The sequence below is a fragment of the Schistocerca gregaria genome, chromosome 9 (assembly GCF_023897955.1).
Source record: "Schistocerca gregaria isolate iqSchGreg1 chromosome 9, iqSchGreg1.2, whole genome shotgun sequence".
NCBI classification, from domain to species: domain Eukaryota; kingdom Metazoa; phylum Arthropoda; class Insecta; order Orthoptera; family Acrididae; genus Schistocerca; species Schistocerca gregaria.
The window spans coordinates 135,830,341-135,837,224 of record NC_064928.1 but is presented as its reverse complement, the minus strand read 5'-3'; the positions used below and the strand labels follow the sequence as shown (position 1 = coordinate 135,837,224).

The window sequence follows — 6,884 nt, the reverse complement described above, 5'->3', positions numbered from 1 at the left end:
TGATGTACAACACACAAAGAATAGCACTGCCATCCACACATTATAAAACTACCTTTTAAAATGTTATAGTTTTATTTGCAATACAATTCTGTAACTGATGAATTAACATTCAAATGCCTCTGAGCACTATGGGACTTCACATCTGAGGCCATCAGTCTCCTAGAACATAGAACTACTTAAACCTAACTAGCGTAAGGACATCACACACATCCATGCCTGAGGCAGGCTTCGAACCTGGGACTGTAGCAGTCGCGAAGTTCCTGACTGAAGCGCCTAAAACCGCTCAGACACCATGGCCAGCAATTAACATTATACTCTACAGCACATAAATGCATATAACATGAAATATGAGGGTTATTCGGAAAGCAATGAATGATCGATAGTGAAATGGAAAAAACAGTGAAAATCTGATGACGCTTTGCACAGATGGATTGGGCACTGAGTCCAGTATGCCTGTTGATCGCATCATGTCGCTCGTTTCAGTTCTGAGATCATAACGTAAAGATGGCTACAAATTAGCGTCTACCGCCAAGTATGAGGGCCGGGCGAAGGATTTCGCCTGAAGCTATGCAACCCACATAACATAAGTGTCATGCAGATCGTTCCACACGACAATTCTCGGCCGCGCCCTGCAGGGGCAATTAAGTGTTCCTGCAGCGTTTTCGATGGGAAGTGTTTGATCACCAACAATTCAGCCCATAATTGGTTACCCCTTATGTTCATCTCTCCTCAGATGAAATGCTGACTATGAAGACAATATTTTGAAACAGGCAACGAGCTGCAGTCCAGAGTAGAAAATTGTCGAAAAGCATTGGCGGTTGTTTTCTATAACGAGGGAATTAAAATGTTGGTACATCAGACTTACACTTGTCTAAGTCTGAGCGGCGATTATGTAGAGAAGTAGCTGGAAGATGCAGGTAACCGTTGTAAATAAAACAATTTTGATTTTCACTGTGGTCTCCATTTCGCGACCTATCGTTCCTTACTTTACGAATAGTCCACATATTTATGAGTGCTGCACAACACAACTTCATACATAACAACAACAGAAAATATATAAAGTGGTGGAAACCGCTTATGGCGGTCTCCATCGCTAACTCCTTCATGTGACTCGTATCTGTGACTAGACTCAAGTACCAACCAAATAACGTCATAATTATGTTCCTAGCTACACTATCCTCTAGGCATACCACTACTCTACATATTTGACATCTTGATAAAATCACACTAAAAATAAAAATTTAACTTCTGGATTTTAGGTTGACATGAAAACGAGGACGTAGTTCCGTTCGTGAACCCATGTGTTCCAGGCACCGTTTCTCAAAATTGGTCAGTGTAACAATTTTTTGGTTATGAAAGTATATTATTGATAACAGAATATACTTTTTGATCTTTTGGGTTTCAGGTAGACAGAAAAAGTTGAGAGTTACTGCTAATTTTTCCACAAAAGCCTTCTTTTCTTTTGCTACTGGAACAAAAGGTAATAGGGGTGAGATTGTTAAGTACCCTGTGCCATACAAGTCGCAGCAATGTGCAGTGTAGCAAACTAGATGTAGACGTGAAAGTTCCTGGACACGTGAGAGAAAGCACGGAACAGGTAAGTCGGCTGCCGTGCAGCTCTGAGTGGAGCCACCCCAGCTGTTTGAGTCTTCAACTTGTTGCGTGTGCGCGCCAAATCTCACGTCAGTTCGGTCAATGCCCACTGCACTGACAAAAGCCTGCGCGCGGCCCGGCGAGCCCTGGACGTAGTTCGCCGAACCGTCCCTGGGAGCGCGCACAGGCGTGACGTCAGCGCAGGTAGCCCCCGGCTCGGTGCGGGGAGCTCGTAGTTCAGGTCCGCGCCGCCAGGTGGCAACACGGGGCGTGGCGCGAAGGGAGCGAACCACGACGGCCGGCAGTCGAATCGGGTGCGCGGAACCGCGAAACCGTTAGAAGGCCCCTCCGGGGAAACACCGCAACGTCGCGGGAAACCAGCGCCAGGGCCGGCAACATTGCTGCGACATGTGAGTACAGGCTGGCAATCCTGACACGAGCTAAACCTTCTCACATGATGCTGACCTAATTTGCACACTTTCTAATTCACTCAGTATACACATATGGGTTTAACATGCTTTCCTAGTTTAAAGTTATCTTTTTTTTCTTTTTTTGGAAGGGGGAGAGGGGTTCGGGCGGCTGCCAACCTCTCCATCCCAAAGTGGCACATTCACCCATATTTCTCAATTATTTATTGGTTGTACTCCAATTCCTGTCTTTCTGTAGAGTTTTTACCATCTGCAGTTACCTCTACTGTCATGTATTTATTAACACATATTCTATGATTCCTCTCTTCTTATAAGTGTTCTTCACAAATTTCTTTGCTTATCGATTCTGGAGAGAACCCCAGATTCTTTATTTTACCAGTCCATCTGACTTTCAATATCCCATTATGCTGGATCAGAATCACTTCTACTGTCAGCTTTTCTTCTTTTTCCACTGTGCAAAATTCGCATGCATTCAGTTTTCCACTCCAAACATACATTCTCAGAATGTACCGCAGTTATTTCAATTAGCCTACATTTTAACTCACATGAACCAAAAATTATATTTATTTATATCTGGCATACAATTATCTGCAATTACATGTCAGTATTACAGTGGTTTATATTTAACATAATTGAGAATTTGACAGTAATCCCTTATTAATAGATGAGTTTTGACTGATTTATAGCTGTGTGCTGCAAATTGCTCAGAGTACAATATCATGTTTCACCAATTATTTTTCTGTTGACAAGCACAAATCGAGAAACAAAATAAAAGCCTTTCAGTCTTTATAACTAGTTAATAAATATATTCTGGAAATTGCTCAGAGTACGATATCATATTTCACCAATTAGTTTTTCACTGATAAGTACAAATCAAAAAACAAAATAAAAAACCTTGAAAGAGATATTATTATTTTAAAATATCACTGTAGTAGTGACACAACGAATTGTGTCTATGCATTAGAAGAATTGTCACTAAATATATTGAAGAACGAATAAAAATTATAACTGTAAGTTTAGATACTTGCATAGTACTTTCATGGTGCAGAGATGTCATTATGTGGCGGTGAACATCATACATAGTCATTATGCCATTTAAGCATAAAGAATCTTTGGAAAAATTTAGGGTTGTTTCAAAGGGTTTCCCATAGATGTAAAAAAGATGTTAACTATGTATGGTTTTGTAGGTCATCATTAAAACGAGTCATAATGTAATTTTTAACTAGTCGCATATTATAGGAGCATAGGCTTTGAGTTTACAACACCGTAAGCTTGATCTTTCTACAGGTTTCTTCTCTGGGTCTACCTTGACAGGTTTCTCATTCCTATCGAATTCGTGACACAAAGTAATGGAAGTTCAAAACCACAGAAGTGTTTATTAAATATATGGACGAAATAACGAATAAACAAACAAATGCAATCATGATTTGGATCAAATAGGATAACATTATATGTATAAAACTCATAAATTTTTCTCTTGTCATCATTCGCTAGAACCATTCGCAGAGTTCTTGAGATTAGTATGGAACGGTCAGTTCAGTTCGTATATTCGAAGTGGGTTTATGTCTTTGTAGTAATATTATACTGTAGTTGAGAAGTGCTTGAGTGCAGGGCACTGATATCCAAAAACCAGAGTCTATTTAGTTGTAATGTGGGATGAATTTCTTTGTTAATTTTTTCTTTTTTTTCATACTTTGAAACATTCAGATCATCTGCAATTGACATTTTCTTTGCGAAATTCTGTTCTTTTCTTATATGCTTCATTTTTATACCAATTGAATGCCTATGTGCATATTGTGTGAAACAAATCATCAATATTTATAAACTTGCAGATCTTTTTACGGTAATTTTGCTTCGTCTTCTTCCTCTGGTGGTGATTTACGTATGAGAAAAGATTTAAGTTGCACATTTGGTTCATAGTCCACGTTAAACTTTACTCCTCCCTACGAGTGGTTGGGTAAGTCAGTTCAAAAGACAGAAGGACTACTCTTTGTGAGGAATTACGGCGTTTAAGCCGCGGGCAGTGGTCGGATTTACCACACCACTGATAGATAAAACTGGGTGTACATCGCAAAATGGCTGTAAAAACTCGATCTTCTTATTTCTATTAGTTTTTCCGTGTTTTAAACTTATCTACAGAAACTGAACTTCTAATTTTCGTTCCACGCTTATCGCAGGATCTAACTGTAACAGAACCGTTTATCAAGTCTTTCCCTCGATACGCTGCTACGCTGCGACTTTCTCCGTTTCTTGCTGATTTTTCAACCATGCGCAACTACTATACGCAGCATCTTCTGTAATCTGTTTCTGATATTCTAGTCTTTGATCCCCTACTGTTTTACTCCAGTGCTGTTCGGTGCGGCGCCAATTTAATTATTCCTGGACGACATTGCAGACGTCGCACTATACTTGTAAAAGTACGGTAGGCCATCTTAGACTATCTTAGTTAAGCACAGACTACGGTATTTTCCTAGTAGCTTTGGGCAGTTAATGTTCCACCCATTTTAACTGTACGTTGGATGTGTTACATACTTATGGGAAGTTACCTCGTAATGATCACATACATATGCCAGAAGAGTCTTACTAAATTTCCCTAAATACCGGAATTGGTGAACCGTCTAGGAGCTGGGTGAGTTACGGAGGAACCTATGGTACTTTTTTGTACTGCATAGTTTTCCTCCTGCCCGTTACTAAAGAACAAACAGTATATTCGGGAAAACTATAACTGTCAATGTTCAATTCCGGCTTTATTCGAAAATTAGTCTATTCATATTTAACGTGCCACGGAGGATAGTTATACAAAAATAAATAAAACAATACAGATTTATCGTATAGCACATCAAAACGCAATTTACTCAATCATAAGTATAAAGTTAAAATAACGCAAATAAAAAACATATCGAACATCGTTTCAATACAAAACTGATAAAGAACTTTCACATTCATCAGCAATAACTCTTGCTTTTGATTACAATGAAGAATTTTACATTCAGTACAAAATAACAATAATTATACATTTTTATGTTTGTGCTTGTAAACTCTACTCGCATCAAAACTAATTGCTTTGATTACATAAAAGCACAGAAGTTACGCAACTAATATATATTACTTATAAAACGCAATTCATATTCCGCAAGGATATAAAATGAACTAACTCTGAATGATGTGCGGTTCTAATGATATGCAAAATCAAACAACTGAACAGACAAAAAAGAGATGTCGGTTCCTAATTTCTCTCTCACACATTCATTTATGTTTACTTCCATATCAGTTCCACCAATATTACCGGTAATCTTAGCATCTGATACGTCATTTATGCAGTGTACCAGAAACTATCAAACCATAGTTTTTGTAGTGCGCGATTCTAGGTCGCCCTAGTCGATGCCTTCTCTTGGCGAGGGTCATCCACAGATTTTGTTCCTTTTAATTCTTTTAAACGTTATACTTTTTATGTCCGTACAATTCCTAACATTCTTCGGCAGCAGCACATTTCAGTTCCTTCGTCTCCTTCTTCTCCGGGTTTGTAGTGGTCTGTCTTTCATTTGCTGTGCTCCAGTATGCAACGCTCAGGAATGGGTAGACGTTTGAGGTTGAAACTAATGGATATTACATACCGATGTCCACGGCCCCTTTCGGTTTCGATGTAAGGCGTTTAAGCCTCTCCGCCTCTTCAATCAAAAGATACCGCAATTTATGTCATATATCTTGATACATTGCCAGCGTCGATATCAACAACAGGCAAAAATCGGCGAAATTCTCATTTCCCTGGCTGGGTCAACTATCTACATATATAAGTTTTTGCGCAACGCTCCATGTGTCTGTCCTACACACAGTTACCGGATGTTTCTAGCTAAACTAGCCTTCTACTAAGAGCTTCCAACAATACGCGCATTTCAAGTATATTGCAAAGACTCAGGGTTTTTTCTAAATTCTTCTTACACTCTTCTGAAATTTGCAGGGCGTACTTAATAGATCAAGCCTTACCTAGGAACCCATGCTCGGGAACGTTATCCAGTGACGCTACAGAGCATCAAATTTATAGGTTCTAGCGCTGTAAATGTACAGGGAATAGGCAAAATAGTGTGAACACCTGTACTTGCTTGTGATGGTTTATTTATAAGGGGTGGGGCTCCCGTTTGCCCGTAATAATGCTGTGGTTATTCTTCGAATAGTGGCAAATAATGACTGTATATTCTACAAGAGAATGTTATGCCACTGTTTGATCGAACCTCTTCTAACTACTGTAGTGATGAGGGAGGCAGAAATGTGCCCCGGAGTCTGCGCTATAATACCGCCCACAAGAGTTCGATAATATTCACGTTCGGGAAACGTGCTCACCAGGCAAGGCAATGCAATTCAGTCCCATGCTCCTAATACTACGATTGTACTGTCCTGTCTGTGTGAATGGATGCATTATCTTCGTCAAATATGGCATCACTCTTGGCGAACAACATTTGAATCAAGGGGTGCACATGATCACCAAAAATGTTCACATAGTCGTTGGCTGTAATACGGCCTTTGAGGGTAATGATAGGACCAGCAGAGTACCATAATATGGCTGCCCACACACTCACGCTTCCACCTCCACGCTTGACCGTTGGTATCAAGCAATAAGGATTGTAGGCTTCTTTTGGCGTCCTCCAGACGTAGGCCCTGTCTGATGCTGGAAACACCGAAAACGTTGATTCTTCGGACCATATGACGTGTTTCCACTGATTATCCGTACAGGAATTACGCTCCTGACAACGTTTTTTTTTTTTTTTTTTTTTTTTTCTGTGGGTTGGTTGATGTCACTAATGGTTTCTGTATAGCAGCTCGTCCACGAATGTTCGCTTCATGGAGTCCTCGGCGTGCTGTGTCGAT

General features: G+C 39.9%; 1 protein-coding gene across 1 annotated transcript in view; it reads left to right on the top strand.

Moving 5' to 3' along the window:
* The first annotated feature begins 1,926 nt into the window (after positions 1–1,926).
* Positions 1,927–6,884, top strand: part of LOC126291467 (uncharacterized) — a 2,161,958-nt gene continuing 2,157,000 nt past the window's right edge. The window contains exon 1 of the mRNA XM_049984978.1: positions 1,927–2,003. The gene's annotated coding sequence lies outside the window, so the exon portion shown is untranslated. The remainder of the gene's footprint in view (positions 2,004–6,884) is intronic.